We start from the raw sequence: 18,853 nt of genomic DNA, 5'->3' as shown, positions 1-18,853 counted from the left end.
AGGGTTCAACCTAAAGTCCAGAAAAGAAAGCAGCCATCCACTGGCTCTTACCTCAACCTCAGTCTGAAAACTGCAATCCTGCCTTTAGGAATCTCAGAATGAGACTGTGACTGTGTCTCCACCTGTTTTATAATACTTAGGGGGAGCTGGGAGGACCTTGGACTTAACATAGTGAAGGGAACCCTGATGGTTCTTTGTCTTTGGAGAGGGGTGGAGTGGGGGTATGGGTGGAAGGGAGTGGAGGGAAGGGAGAGGAGGAGGGGAGGAGATGGAAATCTTGAATAAAAAAATGAGAAAAAAAATACTCTCTAGAGCTGGTATTAAAGGCTTGTACCACTGGGATTAAAGGCATGCACTGCCCAGTTTCTAGGGCAAATGTAGCTACTGGGATTAAAGGTGTGTGTCAACACTGCCTGGTCTGTAAGGCTGACCAGTGGGACTGTTTTACTGTCTGATCTTCAGGCAAGTTTTATTTATTAAAATACAAATGAAATTCTACTACACTGCTCTATCCTGTCTTGTCCTGAGCAGAGAGAACACCGGCACCGGGAAACAAAATCCTCTGACTCTGCACAAAGGCATCCTTCAAAGCATGCGACAATACTTGTCAAAACTTTCAAGATTATCACAAACAAGGAAAGTCTAAGCGATTTCTGCAACCTTGAGAACTTTAATTAATAATTGCACATGAAAGTTTTCTACTAATTGCAACAAATATCAGATGCTAGAGAAAATTTGAACCAGCAAAAAGAGAATATTAACTTCTTGGAATGCCTTCACAATTATTCTATAAATATAAAAATCTTTCTTAAAAAATCATAGTAATCATTTCCATGTAGCTAATGGCAAAATGAATCACTGGAAAGAAATCGTGCCTAGTAAAGCCAGATGAAACGGATCCTACTGTAATTGGGATTAAGGGAGACATACCACTTACTAAGCTCCTGTTCTGACTAGCCACCACATGAGGCCCCTGCTTATGTCTAGAAAGAAGCATTGATTAAAATTCTGAATTATTCTAAAGTCAAGTATTCAAGGATTAAAGTTTATAAGATCCATTGTGATGGTTAATGTTTCCAAGCAATGATTTCAATTAGGAAAATGAATATATTTGATATAATTTATTTGGGGTGATGTTTCTCTGAATTTGCTCCTGGGATTTTTCTGCTCACTCTGCACTGATATCTATCCACCAAATCTGTGTAAAGAAAAAAAAATCTAAAAAGAAACACTTTAAGATTGAATGAGAAGAGGAAAATAATATATTCTTCCATTTATTTATTTCTCTATATTGAACACAATAACAAATTCAATGACATGATATCTGTATTAAAAGGTAAGATATTTCTATGATTTTTGAAAAATGTGGGGTAATTTCTCAGTGGATAAACGTGCCTGTGCTGCCCACCTGAAGACCCAAGTCTGGAACCACAGAGACCACACATAAGCCTGAAACTAACCATTGACATCGGACCTGGGCATTTCCTGTGTGTGCCCTCTGCAGCTAACACACACACACACACACACACACACACACACGCTGTAAAAAATTACACAAAAATGTGCTTAGTATATTAACTAGGAAAGGACACTCCCACTTTAGTCCTTGTTACTATAGCTTCAGTGCCTGATAATTTTCATATTTCTAGCTCATCTTAAGGTACATATAGTACTATGCTCCATTTCTAGGTTCTGTGATGGTAAGTTAGATGTGTGTTCTATGAAGTGAATTGATGATACTGTCCTTTACTAAATAAAAAAATACCCTAAAATGTAGGCGTTTAGGTTAAAAAACATTTATTATCCCACAGGTTCTGAGTGAGGTCTAAGAAATGGAATGACTAGGTGGTTATGGCTCAGGGTCTTTCATGAGGCTATAATCAATTTTTATGTCATGTAGTGCTGCATTTCACCTTAAGGTCCAACTGGGAGCAATCGATCTCAGAGTGCCAGGTGTACGGCTGTTGGCAGGATGTAGAAGACACCTGCAGACTGCTCACACCCGATGAGGTCTCTACAATATCTCTCCACAGTATGGCTACCAACCTGCCTTCAGTGTGTGTGTCGGGGGGGGGCACTCATATTGGAATCGTAATTTTTCACAGTGTATCTTGAAGTGGCATCCCATCACTCATGCTGCACTCTTTGTTAAAGTGAAACACACCCAGTTTTCTTCAAGAGATAGGTGTTGCACAGGCTCATTAAACCAGTAACCAAGGAGCCTTGTGTAATCCTTTAGAGGCGATCTACCACAATAGGCATCTAAGACATCAGCCTTTATTCTGAATAAACTAAAACAAAGCAGAAAAGAGAAATCCAGTTTCCATGATACTATAGAAATTTCTAGCAAATCATTTTTCCAAGCACAACCAAAGATACTGTTAAAATTGTCTACAATCTTTCAAAAACATGAACAGAAGTAGAAGGAAAAATGATAGGGAACATATAGATTTTAGTAATGATTAGGGTGGCTGCATAAGTTATCACCCAAACCAGTGAGAAACCCCAAACTCCATATGCTATGAACAATCATCAAGTACAAGTACTAGACACACGGCCAAAGATAGCCCTGTGTGAGTCTAGCACCCACCACAAGAGACGTCAGAATTTATACTGCTGTTTCTTTTACCTTGTGTATTATGTGAGTGTCAATGAAATAACATACCTGTGTGTAATCTGGTTGCTATTCTCCCTGTAGGAATTAGTCTTGTGGATGGCACACACCTGTCATGTTCTGGGGTCTTATAAGAGTAGACATGTGGGGACCATATCCATCTATAGACCTGGACTGTGTAAACATACAAAACACAGAAAATCCAATAAGTAGGACAATATGTCAAGGTCTTCAAGATATTATTTTAAGTATAAATGCAAGGCAAGTCCCAGCACTTGAAGCACACAGTGTCTATGGAAGGGCTGGACCTGTAGTCTGCTATTGCCACAGCTAACAGTTATTAGTGCTGACAGTTTCACAAGGCAGCACATAGTCCCGAATCAACACTAAGTCAATGATGACCCAGCCTAACATGAAGCTTCCTCTCTGCGGACACAGAAGGGAAGTGTTCTTCCCACACTCGTTCAGATTGTGATAGAATTGATTTTCTAGAACCCCTAGGAATGTCTCCTTGCAGACTGTCATCTAGAGGCAGCTTAAAAGACTGTTGAATTTTCTTGGTTTTTTCCTACTTTCTCCATATTCAAAGAAAGATGATGTGTCTACTCCTCCCCATAGGCTGATCTTTGCTGCTTCTTCCTCTTAATCTCTCATCTTCCTGGCCTCTGCACGCTCTCTCTCTCTCTAAGGTTTTATGAAGTTACAGCAACCATTCCAAACAGTTCTGTGTGATAATCTTGCCCCTGTCTTTGACAAAGAACCTTATGCTCTCACAGACTTTTCTCCAGGGCTTCAGCATGACCGTCTCCAGTGGAGCCTATGAATATACTACAATATCTAAGCTTCTGCCTGATACATACCAGAATCATCTGGAAAGATTTTTAGGAGGATGAAAACATTATTTACACATGAAGAGAGTCACTACAGATATGCCAATGAAAAACATACGCTTTTTATGGTTTTGGTATGTTTTGTATCTAAATAAAAATGAAAGGAAAAGTTAAGTAGAAGCCAGATATAACAGTAAGAAATATTTAAGCACACATGTATTAAAGTCTTTTCGTGATCCATTTTCTTAAGCTGACATAGCAAGTTCTTGTTCCAGGCCAAGACTCGATTGCTCTGATCTGGATTCTTTTTTTTTTTTTTTTTTTTTTTTTTTTTTTTTTTTTTTTTTTTTTTTTTTTTTTCTCATGGTTTATTTTTTTTTTATATTTAAAAATTTCCATCTCCTTCCCTCCTCCTCCCCCCTCCCTCCCCTCCTTCTCCCCTTTCTCTCCCCTCCTTCTCCCCCTTCCCTCCCCTCCCCTCCACCCATACCTCCCCTCCCTCCCTCTCAAGGCCAAGGAGCCATCAGGGTTCCCCACTCTATGCTAAGACCAAGGTCCTCCCACCTTCCTGGATTCTTTCTCACAGACGTGGGCAAGGAAGGCAGAGTGACTTGACAAATGCTGTCTTCTTCCTTCTGGCCACAAGGGGCAGCCTCCCTCTACCTCATTGCATCTTATTTTTCTATTCCGTGGATTCTGTTATTATTTTATGACAGCTATGTTTTCTTTTCTTTCTTCCTGAGAGTCCACGGTCTACTTTCTTTGATTACCTAGAAAATACTCTACAACAAACGTTTACTAGAGCATTTCATTTCCCGACCTCTGAAACTCAGGTAAAATGAGAATTTGTTGTGATTAATACTCATAGTGCAGATCGCCTTTGGACTGAAGCTCTTTAAATTGATTTCTTTTTCAACATTACACCATGATTTAGATTCAGCTTGATTGCTGTATCTACAACCAGCTGGGTTCAAACATTTTAGTTGCCATAAAACCGGTAGTTACTGAGACACACTTTCAAGCCTATTTTACAGGGTAGTATTTTAAAATGCACTTTCTTCTAAAAAAAAAAAAAAAGCCAAAATTTGCCCTAATTTGATTCTTACAATCTTTTAACTGACCAATTCCATCATCTTTTTAGTTTGATCCAGTCCAGTCATTATGAAAAAAGTGTGCAAATGCCAATGTCTATCCTTTGCTTCATCAAGTGAGCATTTCAGAGGTTGAGCAGGAGCCAGAGGCACAAGGTCAGAGTCTATCTTTGCACAGACCATGGTACGCCCTCACCTCTCAACAGGAAACAATATATCTTCTCCCTTCAGCATGACTTGGGCTTATTTGGTGTGCCAGTCTGAAGAATGTTTGAATGCTATTGAGCAGAGAACGGAGCAGTCATGTATGCTGCCAATGACAGATCACAGCAAAGAACCTTTGCATAGTAAACTGTGAAACACTCAGTAAAATATACATGGACCCAAAACACAAGAGATACAGACAGAGGCGAGGGAGGAAAGGAAGGGAAGGTTGGGGGTGAGGGGCGATAGGAGGTTGGGGGTGAGGGGCCATGGGAGGAGGAAGGGAAGGAGAAAGAGGAGGAAACTGTTCCTCTTTAAAAAGATAGAAAACTATCTTTTAAAAAAACTATTTATATCATAAAGACAGAATACAGTTGACATTATGAATGCATGGAGGAGCAACACAGGCCTTTTACTTGGAAGCTGACCTATTATATTTACATGAGCATCTGGAGGAGATTCTCAAAAATCTTAGAAGCAGATGGGCATGAGAAACAAAAGAACTCGTGATTACAAAGCCCTGTGCTGATTGAGTCAGCATGCGGTCCATTCTAATGACTGCTGATCTTTATTAAGTATAAAAGACATTTCCAAGTCAAGTCTCTTTCCCTGATGTGTCACGGGCTATGGAGGCAGTGCGGTTACCCAAGCAATAAACAGAATGTTTCAGAAGCTAGGGCAGCAGTTCTAATCTGAGGCTACCTTCCCCTGAACCCTCAGGGTTCTGTAGAGGAGAACAACACAGCAGTGCTTTACATCCTTAGAACATAATATGTATGCATGTATGTATGTGTGTGTATGCAGGTATGCATGTGTGTGTATGTAGGCAAGTATGTAAATAATGTAGTGATTACACAGAGATGAATCCTATTTGAATACCATACCCACATTCTGATGCATTTCTGCTGACTGGGTGCCTTTTCCTGCCCTTCACCCATCCTGAAGTCACATGGTCAAGCTCCCTGAGCTCCACAAACAGTCACCCTCTGGTTGCTAAGCAACCATAGATTTTTCTACAAGTGCCAGCCTCCTGTGTATTTAAACTGCAGTTGGCCTCTTTCCTTTAACTTTTCAAAATCTAAGAAAATAAATATATGTTGAGGGGGAAGCTGTGCATGTGTTAAATGTGGAGACTGACATCCCAGGAACAGGGAAAAGAACGAGGGACCTTGAGGGATAACCTTGAGGGGTATAGCATCCTTCTGGATTCCTCTTCCAAGACCCTCATGAAGAGATATTGACAAAGCGACCACCTCAGTGGATGTGTGATAGTAACAGCACAAGGCAGAAGCATGCTTGTGCCTGTGCATTTGCTAACACTCTAGAGCTTCAACCTGACTCTCAGTTGTGGGTGAACTGGGCTGTCCCCTGGTTTAGATGCATCTTGTCTAGACCAAATGGCTTTGTTTTCTAGATAAAGGCCTTGAAAACTTGATTGGTGCTTGCATTTGGCATCCCTTCACTCAGAGAGGATGAAGGTGAGAGACCCAGACTTGTGGAGAAGTTACTGAAAGCCCTGAGGGCTTATTTGACATTCAAGAAAGGTAAAATTGCTAAAGAACCCTGGGCTAGGGTTAATGCTCAAGGAAGAGACATGAAGGAGAGAGTGAGCAAAGGAAATATGGCTGTGATTGTCAACACCACATGGCTTCATGGGCTCTGTATTTATTTCTACTTTTGCTTGGAATTGATAACAAGCAGCACCTTTGCAATTCAACAGTCCATCATTACACGCAGTTTTAAATGGTAGGATTTTTTCAAAGCTTCTAATATTTTAAGTTATGTTGCTTATTTTGTTCACTACATAAAGAAATCTATTCTTCCAACCTCCCTAAATAATATTTTTGATCAACATTAGCAAAGGATTTTCCCTGTCAGTTACTCACAAACTGTATCTGCTTTCAAAACCTATCAAATTGATTTTACTCTTCAGTAAGATAATGAGACTCAATTGAAAACAAAATTACTAAATTTTAGCTTCAACCTATTATAGTATATGCATATTTAATTTCTAAATTATTTTTCAATTTTCTGTTATGAAAACTCACCCTCTAAACTGTAAAAAAAATAAAAATGTTTGAAAGACTATAGCTTCAATGATGGAAATCTTTGAGGCAGTTTCTGAATGTTTGGCCCTCAACCCCCAGGTCTAGGAAATCCTCCAGCCTCAAGCTTCTGATCACCCTAGCTCAGCAAGAATTGGATGTCTGGGTTACCAGTTAAATTGTACATTTAGGTTTGGGAAATAATATGAAATAAAAGTAAAAGAAATGTTTCCTCTTAATGTAAAGTGGTCAGCCTTGAAACCATATAAACAACAAATATGGACTCAGAGGGTTCTAATTCATATATGTTTGTGCATATGTACAGTCATGTGTATGCACACGTATGTGTAACAATAAATAACCAAAGAAAAAGAGGATACAAATGAGGGAGCATGGAAGAGATTTGAGAGCAGATACATGGGAGTGGAGGCAGTAAGAAAAAGGGGAATAATATAATTCTATTTCAATTAAAATCATTACAAAAAGGAAAATGTTTCCTGCTCTACAGTGTCTTAAATACATTTAAACATTCTCACACTCACCTGAACAAGCACACACACATAAATATGCATAGACAGAGACTCTGCACTGCAACCATACACATCCACTTACACCTCCCCCCCCCCACACACAGAAAACACACAGACCCCCAGCATCTACCCACACAATCACACAGGTACATGTACGCATACATCCTTCCATATACTCACACAACACTCTTCTACACTAAACCACACACATATATATGCGTACAGAGACTCTTCCACATTCAAACACACACACACACACACAAACATACACAAACACACACTCACTCACACACACACATCCACTGTCTTAATTAGGATTTCTATTGTTGTGAGCACCACCATGACCAAAAAGAAGCTGGGGAGGAAAGGATTTATTCAACTTACACTTCAGCATTGCTGTTCATCATTAAAGTAAGCTGGGACAGGAACACAAACAGGGCAGGATCACACAGCCAGGAGCAGATTCAGAGGCCAGGAAGAAGGGCTGCTTACTGGTTTGCTTCCCCTGCTTATTCAACCTGCTTTCTTATAGAACCCAGGACCAGCAGGCAAGGAATGGCTCCACTCACCATGGGCTAGACACTCCCTCACTGATCACTAATTGAGAAAATGCCCTACAGCTGGATCTCATGGAGGCATTTCCTCAACTGAGGCTCCTTCCTCTCTGATGCCTCTAGCTTGGGTAAAGCTGACAGTACAACTGACCTCTTGTCAACTCGACACACAAACCAATCACCATTAAGCCAGACTCTTCCTTTTTTTTATGACTTGCAAAGATCTATATTTAAAATCATAAATAATTTTAAGAGTCCCACAGTCTTTACAAATTAAACACATTAAAATGTCAGTCTCTTTAAAATATCCAATCTCTTTTAAAAGTTCAAATCTTTTAGCTGTGGGCTCATTTAAAAATCAAAATTAAATTAAATACCTTCTTCAGGAGGGAAGAATCAGGGTACCAATAATAATATGAATGAAGCAAAACCAAACTCCATCGGTACAAATACCTCAATCTCCGGTAGTCTGTGCTCCACTAACGATCGGACTCCTGCAAAGGGCTGGCATCACTTCTCCAGCTCCACCCTCTGCGGCGCGCACAGCTTGTCTTCTCGGCCCTGGCTGCTCCCCTCCACTGCTGCCGCTGTTCTTGGTGGGCCTCCCACAGCACTGGCATCTCCTGAACCAAAGTGCCGGGTCTTCCGCTGCTACCAGGCTGCAGTTTCATCAACAGCCTCTCATAGGCTCTCTTCACAATGTCAAGCTTCAGCTCCTCTACGACTCCTCCAGTCCCGGGCCTTCAACTGCCACTAAGACTGCACCTTCACCGACGGCCTCTCCTGGCTTCTCACTGTGCTAAGTCTCAGCTTCTCTCCATGACCCCTTTATGTCTGCAGAACCAGTAGCACCTAAGAGAGTTTTTTACACATTACTATATCTGGCTGATAGCACAAGGTTCAACTTCGGCCACCTCTGGAACACAGCTCCTCTGTGGTCTCAGGAAACCACTTCCAGATTTCACCAGGTAGGAAATCATCACTAATTTCTTAGCTCCCGCCAAACTGCGTCAATTGTTCCAGTAACACAAGGGTTTCACTTCAGCAGTTCTGGTGTCTTGTTAAGTGCAGCTGATTCTTCAGACTGAGCTAACCAGAAGCACAGGATCTTAAACAGAAATATCAAACAGCTCCGGTAAAGTCTTTACCATTCCCTCCAAAACTTCACAAGCCAAGCTTCTATCTTCTGTACTGCTCTCAACATGTCTTCCAAGCTCCTATAGAAGCCTGAGGTCTCAACACTCAAAGGCATTTCTAACCCAAAGTTCCGAAGAATTATATTATTACCAGTGTAGTGGGGTATTGCTGTGACAGCCCTGATCAGAAATGTGGTTTGAAAGAAAATGTTCCCCAAAGGCAGTAACACTAATGGGAAGTGTGGCCTTATTAAGAGTAGGTGTGGTCCAATGTGGGGCTCTGTAGGTCCTGATGAGGAGCAGAAGGAGAGAGAACATGAGAAAGAAAGTCAGGACCGTGAGGGAACCTCCAGCTGGCGACAGATGGGGAAGGTGACTGAGCCCCACATTGGAGCACTGGACTGAGCTCCCAAGGTCCTGATGAGGAGCAGAAGGAGCGAGAACATGAGGGAGAAAGTCAGGAACGAGAGGGGTGCGTTCACTCATGGAGACGGTGGGACAGAACTAATGGGAGATCACCAACTCCAGTTGGAATGGGACTGATGGATCATGCGACAAAACCCGTCTCTCTGAATGTGGCCAACAGCGGGGGCTGACTGAGAAGCAAAGGACAATGGCTCTGGGCTCTGATTGTTCTTCATGGACGGGCTCTGTGGGAGCCTTCTCAGCTTGGTCGATCACCTTCCTGGACCTGGGGGGAGTTGGGAGGACCTTGGTCTTAGCATAGAGTGGGGAACCCTGATGGCTCCTTGGCCTTGAGAGGGAGGGAGGGGAGGTATGGGTGGAGGGGAGGGGAGGGAAGGGGGAGAAGGAGGGGAGGGAAGGGGGAGGAGGAGGGGAGGGAGGGGGAAGGAGGAGGGAAGGAGATGGAAATTTTTAAATATAAAAAAAATAAACCATGAGAAAAAAAAAAGAAAAAAAAATAAATGAGTTGTGCCAAAAAAAAAAAAAAAAAAAAAAGAGGAGGTGTGGTATTGTTGGAGGAATGTGTCACTGTAGGGGCGGGCTTTGAGGTCTCATTTATGCTCAAACACATCCGTTTTGTAAGACAGTTCACTTCCTATTGCTTGTGTATCAAGATGTAAAGCTCTCCATGTCTGCCTGCATGCCACTATGTCTCACCATGATGATAACAGACCGAACCTCTAAACTATAAGCTGAAGCTATCCAGTGAAATAAGAGATGCCGTGGTCATGGTGTCTCTTCACAGCCATAGAAACCCTAACTAAGACACCCACCCATCCAAACATGCATACACACATACTCACATACATATAGACAAACACACAGATAAATATACACACAGAGACTCCCTACAATTAACGACACATACACATACGTACACACATAGAGAGACCCCACACTCATACTACACAGACACACACACACACACACACACACAAATAAACAGACATACACATACACACATACATGGTAAATCAAGCATTAATGAGTGTTGACATGTATGGCCAAAAATTGTTCCTACACGAGACATTTTCTTGACATCTGGAAATTACCCCAATATTAATTAACAGTCAATAAAATACACTGAGACATTTATAAATAAATACTAATTTTTATATGAAAGAAGAAATAAAAAAACCTAGAGTCTAATATTAACAACACTAAAGTCTGAGTTAGTGTACCACCTTGAAGGATATTTAAAATTTCAGATGCTTATGAGAGAATGGGGGAAGGGGACTGGAGGAAATGAGGCAAGGAACTAAACATTGGAAACAAAGACTAAATATTTCTAAAGATTAAAACAAAAAGAGAAGAAAAGCATTAGAAGAGAAGCTATGCTAGGGTCAATACATGCAGTCTTAAAGACAACGAGTCTCAGAGCGAACGAATGGTAGAGGGCCCAAGAGGAAAACCAGTTTGAAGAAAAATGTGTGAAACTCAACGGTAATGTTGAGCCACATTTCAAGCTTTACTCAAAATTTGAGAAGTGTGACTAAGAGCACACGGTTGGGTTACTTGTGTCTGTTACCTCAGTGCCCAGAAAGACGCATGTTGGGCTGCACTTGATTACTATAACTCTTCTAGAACATGCACTGCACATGAAATGAGGAGAAACCTCCTGCTGGTGCCTTGGCCTGATGTGTGCTCCACAAGAGACTCTGCGGACATCCTGGCTGCATCTCAATCGCAGCTCTATAGGAGTGTGTGCAAACACAAACGCTCCTGAGAGAGTCAGTTTGAAAGCTTGAGGTAAAAGGAGAATCCTCAAGGATTAATCCTGACCCAAGCTAAGTAGAAAGGAATTTAATTATAGACACAAACAGTAAGGAATTTGAGACACTCATTAAAAATTACGCTCAAGTATGTTCATGAACATTTTATTTTATAAGCAGTGACAGAGTAGGCTATTCTGAATGACACAATTTGTTCCAACGGGGAAAGAAAAATAAATATATATATCCCTTGTTTTTCAAGATCAGAATAAGTTCATCATATTCAAAATACATTTATATAGGGAAATGCAGAAAAATTTTAATTAGTAATATAAATTTCCAGACATTTCTTTGTCATTTATATTGTTCTTTGAGAGAAGGTACTTATTATATAGCAGAAACTGACCTTAAATGTCTGATCTTCTCTCTGTGAGTTCAGATTTCAGGCATGTGAACCCATTCAAAATATAAGGTGTAATTAAAAACTGCTATATACATACATACAAACACATAGAGACAACACTCAGAGGTACTGAGGAATAAATGTAATTAATGATTTGTAAGTCCATTATATAGAAAATAGCTAATTAATATTAAAAACTTTAAAGATCTTGATAGACTTTTATAAAATTGTTATTGATTGAGACACTCATGGCCATCAACATCACAATTATTCAATTATTCCAATGTATGACACCAGCCAGATAAAATACGATGCCAACAACTACCCCACAGGGGCTTTTGGAGGAACATGGTATATTAAAGGCCTTAAATATTTTGTTTGCATTTCATTTATTTATCATATATATGTGTGTGTGCACAGCATGAGCTTGGCCTTGTTACACTGTGGTAGGAGTCAGTTCTTATCTTCCAACAGGTGGATTTTAAGACTGAACTCAGATTTCAGGCTTTCAGTCTTGTTGGCAAGCATCCTTACCCGGTAAGTCATCTTGCCAGGCTGAGTTCAGTGATAACAGGAAAATTTAAGCAGCAAGAGCAGTGAAAGCAGAGCTAATGAAGGACCCTGTGTAGGAGCCTCCTGGGGAATGGAATGTGACCTCAGAAGACAGTGATAAACACACTGCCACACCTAGAGCAGACGAAGACAAAACTCTGACAAGTTACCAAAGGGATGCAGAGACTAGGAGCTAGTTATTGTCCTGAAGCCCCGGCATCTGGATGTTAGACATGGAGATGGATAAATAACAAATTTGACAAGAACATGATCCTTCAGCTTCAGAGTCATTATTTTGGTCATGTAACTACCAATCCGAGAGACCAACTAAGCTGGCCAAGTGGGCTGGCATCTTAAAGGCTATTGGCCAAAGGAGCTCCCACAGCATGACTCTTCTTGACTTTTCACTTTGTAAATGAAGCCTGGAGGAGAATTCAGAGAACAATGCAGCTGGGCATAATTGAGTGTTTCTTGGGAAAGGCAGTGATGATATCTTCAAGTGCTGGAGTACCATCAAATAGGTCACAAGGAAGGAAGGTCGCTTTTTATTCAGAAATGAAAACAGAGTAAACATCATTGATAATTTCACATTTTTAATTTTCTAGATAATTGCCTGCCTTGCATAGCCAACAAAAGGCACGGAGTTTTTAAAGAAATGATTGAGATTTTTCCTCAACCTTGAACAAGATACTTGTTGTATTTGCACAATGGTATCTGAAAAAGTGTATGCACTTTGGGCTGTGAACCTCTGAACATTCACAAAAGGCCACACAAACTACCAGTAGGGTTTCTCCCAGCTCATGCTCAGCCACACCCTGTGGGTTTGCAGTATTAACAAGCACAGCCACTAGTTATAAAGTCAAAGCTGTGCCCTCTAACCAGGCTATTCATTTTTTTCTTCTGATTCTTCTAAGCATGTTCCTGTATAGGAATGAATTTGTGAAAATGACCTCATTGGGTAGGTGAAAATAGCACTCTGCTAAAATGCCACTAGGGAAGTCTCACTAGGGTGGGATCTGAAACTCAGGGTGACCTTCGGGCCAGGAAGACTTCAAGGACAGACAGCAACTTTCTTCTCACAGAGCTCTCACGGGGGTCAGCTAAACATTGCAGGAATCATCTCCATTAGCACCGGTGCTGCTATTTAATTAAACTTATAAAGTTAAAGCCTGGATCGAAATAAGGATCCTAATAAAAAAAACTGGACACATGGCTCAGGCCGAAGAGCCTCTGCTGCTCTTGCAGAGGGCCTGAGCCACCACCACCCCTCTTCAGATATGTAACAGTTACCTGTTAAGTCCAGGTCCAGGGAAGAAGACACACACACACACACACGTGCATGCACATGCACACACACACACACACACACACACACACACACACACGTGCATGCACCACTTAAAATAAGTTCAAAAATCCAAATAGGGCATAATAACAAAAAAGTCAAGTATAAGTCACGCAGCACTGCCAAGTTTTTCCAAATTCCCATCAGCTCAGGAGAGTCAGAAAACATATAACTTTGGAGCAAACAGCAAGAGAAGTCACGATGACAGATAAGTGTGATTTTTAGGGGTGTCATTTATCTTACGTGCTCCAGGGCCACCAAGAAGAGCTTTCTGTGTCCAAAGCAAGAGCTGCAGCAGTAGTAGGTGAATCAGACAGTCTCATTTCATTTTCCAACCTAACAAAATATGACGTCATGTTTTAGTAGCCAGGGCTTCCTGCTTTTCTATTCAAGGCCCTATGTCAGTAACTCACCATGTGCTAGGAGCAAGGACAGAGAATCCAAAGAGACGGGGCGTTTAAATTATGTCTGCCATTAAGAAAGACCTTGCTCTCTTTTGCAACGAAGTATAAGATTAAACATAAACTAGAAACTCGAAGGTATATTCTTCCAAGTATTAATAAGATTAAAAATTCAGACCTGAGATTGCTGGTTCAATTGAATAGTAGTGAAAGGGGAGAAGGGGGAATAGGAGACAGGAACAGCAGAGTGCAGAACGGAGCAGGGTGGAGGACCTTAGATTTAAACCAGCTGCCACAGGGCACGGCGCCATATCTGGTGTAGTGGTTACAGAACCACATAGAAAGCTTCCAGCATATGTGTGTTTTCAGTGGTAGAGACCAAAATGGGGGCCCTGAGCACCTCCGCAGACTGCTTCACCATAGTACAATCTGCCTAACCTCAAACCTCCAATTTTACAAAAGTCAATATGAACTATAAAATGTCTTCATTTCATTCCTTTCCCCCAGAGCTTTCTGGTAGATACTACTAGACCCTCAAGTTTCCCCTGAGATGTGCCCAGCATCCTGAAGCATTTGGAAGTAAGGTACAGGACTATCATCCCTAGAGCCAGAGGAACTTTCAAAACCATCTGCTCCAGCTATGGCTCTTCCTCTGAAGGTTCAGGCCAGTGGGAACAGTGGCCATTTCTGAGCAGATGTATCTTCACACTGCTGCTATTTACCCAGCTCTTTCAGAGGCAAGAGAACCACCACACAGGCAGCAAGAGGTCTTCAAGTGTGACATGGTCACGTCTCCAGAGATCTGCTTTCTCACCATATTATTGATTTTAACTTTAGAAAGGGTGTTTTAGCATGCTTTAAGACCTGCTAAAAATGAGATATCTGGGATTGAGTGGCAAAATAATCACTAGTATTGCAGCCTTTAGGAACCAGTGGTCTCCAGGATCCTACCAACAGAATCCTCACTAGGGAGATGGTCAAAACTAAGAAGGGGAAAGCACCCAGGTCCAAAGGATGTCTTTCAGAATAGCTTTCTATTCTGGGTGAGTTTTACAGTAATGACCAAGCTAATCTTGCCTTGATTAGTGTGACCATGAAAATAATTATCATTTATATGTAATTTTAAATCTTAAAAGCCCTGTTAAAATGTCCTTTCCTGCTCCAGGTCATGCAGTATTGACTAGAGTAATGAATTCATTACAGCAGTCTTATTTCTTCCTGGAGTCTATAAATGTAGACCTTAGAACACACCCATGGGCTAATATTAGCACATGGACTGGGGGTTGAAAATTAAATGGGTATTTCTGATAATTATTATTTTAAAAATTTAAGTTTCTGTGTGTTTTAGTGAGATATGTAGGGAGATATTTCAGCAATTTATGAATATTAAAAGTTTTTACAAAGAAAACTTTCATCTTTCCTAGAACCATTCCGTTACACGGTAAGTACTCGGCAGCAGTCAAATACTCAAGCACCACCTAAATTCAAGGCCTTTCTAGTTTGTCTTGACAAGATGCAACAAATGCTTTTTTTATTCTCATCAAATTATTTTGAATAGATTTATGTTTATTTTCTGAAATATAATACATTTATGTTCGCCAATATTTTAATATTGTTCCACCATAAGTTCTTGTAAGATACTGAAGCTAAAGGAAGTGTGTAATATCCCCAAATGCGTAGATGACGAGTCAGAAAACCCAGCTGTTCCTGTGAAAGGGACCTGGCTGAGGCCATTTAAAATTGTTTTATTCCGAGCTTTCTCCCTTTTAAAATGTTGAAAATGAAGCTGCATAGTCAATGAAGACAATGAGAACTAGAAAACACTCTCAAGCCATAATGAAAATCTACAGCCTCCTCTCTAAAATGGATGACCTTCTGGACTTTGGTTCCCAAGAAATTCATGATACAATAACAATTACTTCCTCTTGATGGGTCTACTGAAGCTCTCCTGGGCCCAGGCTGCAAGTACCCACAGAAAAGGCCTGGGAAATACTCCATGGAAGTAGATTGGTTGGGTCATTAGAAGAGGCTTAGAGTCAAGGGTCTTGGACCTCTCCCTGCCTCTCCTACTCTTAGCTGAGCGAGGGGGTTTCTGCAAAGGTTATCCACTTAAGCAGTTCAGTGAAGACAGCACAACAATCACACAGTTACTGCGTTCTTCTCAGGGAAGACTCCATACCTACGGAAACTTTTATCCCCTATCTTTGCTTTTTATATCAAACAGAAAGTCATTTTGTAAGATTTGACTGGGTCTGTGGCCAAACAGACTTTGTTCCAGGCCTTGTGTTTTCTCCGGTTATATAGCATTCTCCTGAAAGCTTTAAACACACCCCTGAAAGCCGTGTCCTCTTCCCTTATAGAAAAGGGTAAAGGCAAGTTCAAGGTTCACGTTTACTAGCAAGCAATTACAGTGGTTGTCTTGATGTGTATGCTAAAACGGTGTGCCTTTTCCTCCTAGGCAGTTTATTTAGTGAAGCTTCAGAGAGCAGATGGGATATTTGTCTCCTAAGTGCTCATGTGTTTCATCCAAATAATAGGACTTTATGAAAAATTTGTAGAATTCACATACAAAATAGCTAATTATAGATGTGATAAAATGTTTTTATGGATTTATTTTTAAAATAGGTTTGGAAACATAATGAAATGTTCCTCTTTTATGGAATCTTGGCCTGGGGCCCATGGTGTTTTGCGATGCTATGAACACCAATGCCTGTTCCATCTATAAAAAGACAGTGAATGCCATCGTGACTCTGGGGCACAGAGGTTCTGGTTCTGGACATGGCTGGGAGGACTCAGTTCTGGTGTTCTAAGGAGGTGTGCTTTTCAGAACCCCTCCTGGAATGGTATTTAATGATTTTGGGGCTGAGTCTTGGAAATAGTTTTCTCCACGTATCCAATCACCTCAGTATGACAGGCCTACTGACCTGTTCCAGGGCAGGAACAGTAACTGGATGAGCCTGCGATACAACACTCACTGGTGACAGGAGAGATGAGCTGTCGTCAGTGATCCAGAGTCTGCCACTGTGACCCCAGAGGACAAGATTTCTGGACAAGGCAATACCATATAATAAGAAGTAGAAAAGTAGTTCGAGGCCAGCCTGGTCTACAAGAGCTAGTTCCAGGACAGGCTCTAAAAAAGCTACAGAGAAACCCTGTCTCGAAAAACAAAACAAAACAAAACAAAACAAAAAAAAAAGAAGTAGAAAAGCATGAAATAAGCACAACTTCTAAACGAACACGTTCCTTGTGCTTGGTAGCTTAAAATTGTTGACTGTGTTTGACAACGAAGACGTTAAAATATGTGTCAGCAAATCTTTGCTTCTTTTTCTCACCGACCCATCATTTACACAAAGGCTGCTGGGTGGTAGAGCCTGGTGCTGACGTCAAACAATTCTGTGCCATAGTGCAACCGTTAACTTCCTGTCCTATACATAGTGCAACCATTAACTTCCTGTCCTAAACTATTGGAAGACTTGTTCCTTCAGTGCTACACTTTCCTCATCTAAGAAATTATATTAATAATTGCTTACCCTATATGGTGACTGTGATTATATATGAGGATAGTAGATATGAAATCCTTATTGTGGTATGTGAAATATATCATAAAGAAGTGATTATTAATATTCTAAAATTACCCATGCTTTTTTTGAGAATCTGCACTCAAATACCCTTGCTCTTTACGAGTTATAGCTTTGCAAGTGTTATCCTGGAAAGTTAAAGAAAGGACTCTGACATCCCGCAGAGGACATACCTGACCTACTTGCAAGCCTGCATGGGACAGAGCCAGGCTCCCCTGAGGTTCTCAGATTATAGAAAGGATGAGAAAGAATGACATAAAGACGGTGGGTGGATCAAAAAGTGTTGCAGGTGAGGGAAGACAGTAGACGGAGGAGTCACGCAGTGCAGTAGAAAGGGGACATTCATGCAAAAGTCATGTGATTAAATTTGGAAGCCAAGTAGAGGGCCCATATAATGTAAAACTGTGGGGCTCAACTGAGGAGAAAAGCAGCCAAAGCCTCGAAGACATCTGAAGACAGTGTAAGGAAACACAGGAGGAGCGAACTAGAGCTGAGAATTAAGGGCAGCTGCTTCTGGAGGATCCACGTGGGAGGCAGCCATGGCAGATGAGGATGCAGCAACCTGCAGCCGCGAAGTGAAAATAGACAGTAAACAACACACAGGATATAGAACTTGAAAGAAAGGCGATATTGGCTCATTGTAAAGTTGCTTGCAAGGATGAAAAATTAAGAGTACAGATAATATCTGAAAAGTAAGTGGTCAGGGCACATGGTATCATTGTCATGCTCAGGGGAAAAAAAAGCTATCTACTGTTTCTAGTACATGAGAAAACATTAAAAAACCATTTACAAAATAGTAAAGCCTTAGAGTATGTGATTAACGAGCTTCTCAGAGGTGCACAAACAGGACTTAACCAGATAGCAATGTGTTTCTAACTAACCCACAGCACAAAGAAGTCAGAAGGAAATCCTCTGTAACTGAAAAACAATATGATATGTGAAAGCTTGAAGAAATAAAGAATGTGTGCATTCTGAAGTTCATGCATTCGGAAGGAAAATTTCCTTGGGTCTTTTATTCATTAGTCATTAGGTAAATTGGAGAAATAGCCAATAATCAAACACTGGAATGAAACTAAGTTTGCTTGGCCTGTGTCTCTCAGGTCCTGATCTGGGGGCTGAGAGAAACAGTGACCAATATAACCCAACATAACACGGAATAACTAAGAAAATAAAAATTAAAACAGAAATTAATGAAATAAGAAGTTAATTATACTACAAGGAAATAAACTCAAGGTTGTTTAACTTTATGGTATGACTCCACAGACAAGAGAGTAACATAGATAATCAATTTGGGAAATAAAATGTCTATTAAAGGCTACATTATATTTTGTTTATTTTTGTAAGCTTGAAGTCTGAAAATAAAGGCATACTCCATAACAAACACACGCTTCTA

This window comes from Arvicola amphibius, chromosome 14 (genome assembly GCF_903992535.2).
Source record: "Arvicola amphibius chromosome 14, mArvAmp1.2, whole genome shotgun sequence".
NCBI lineage: Eukaryota > Metazoa > Chordata > Mammalia > Rodentia > Cricetidae > Arvicola > Arvicola amphibius.
Note: the sequence above shows the minus strand (reverse complement) of the source record.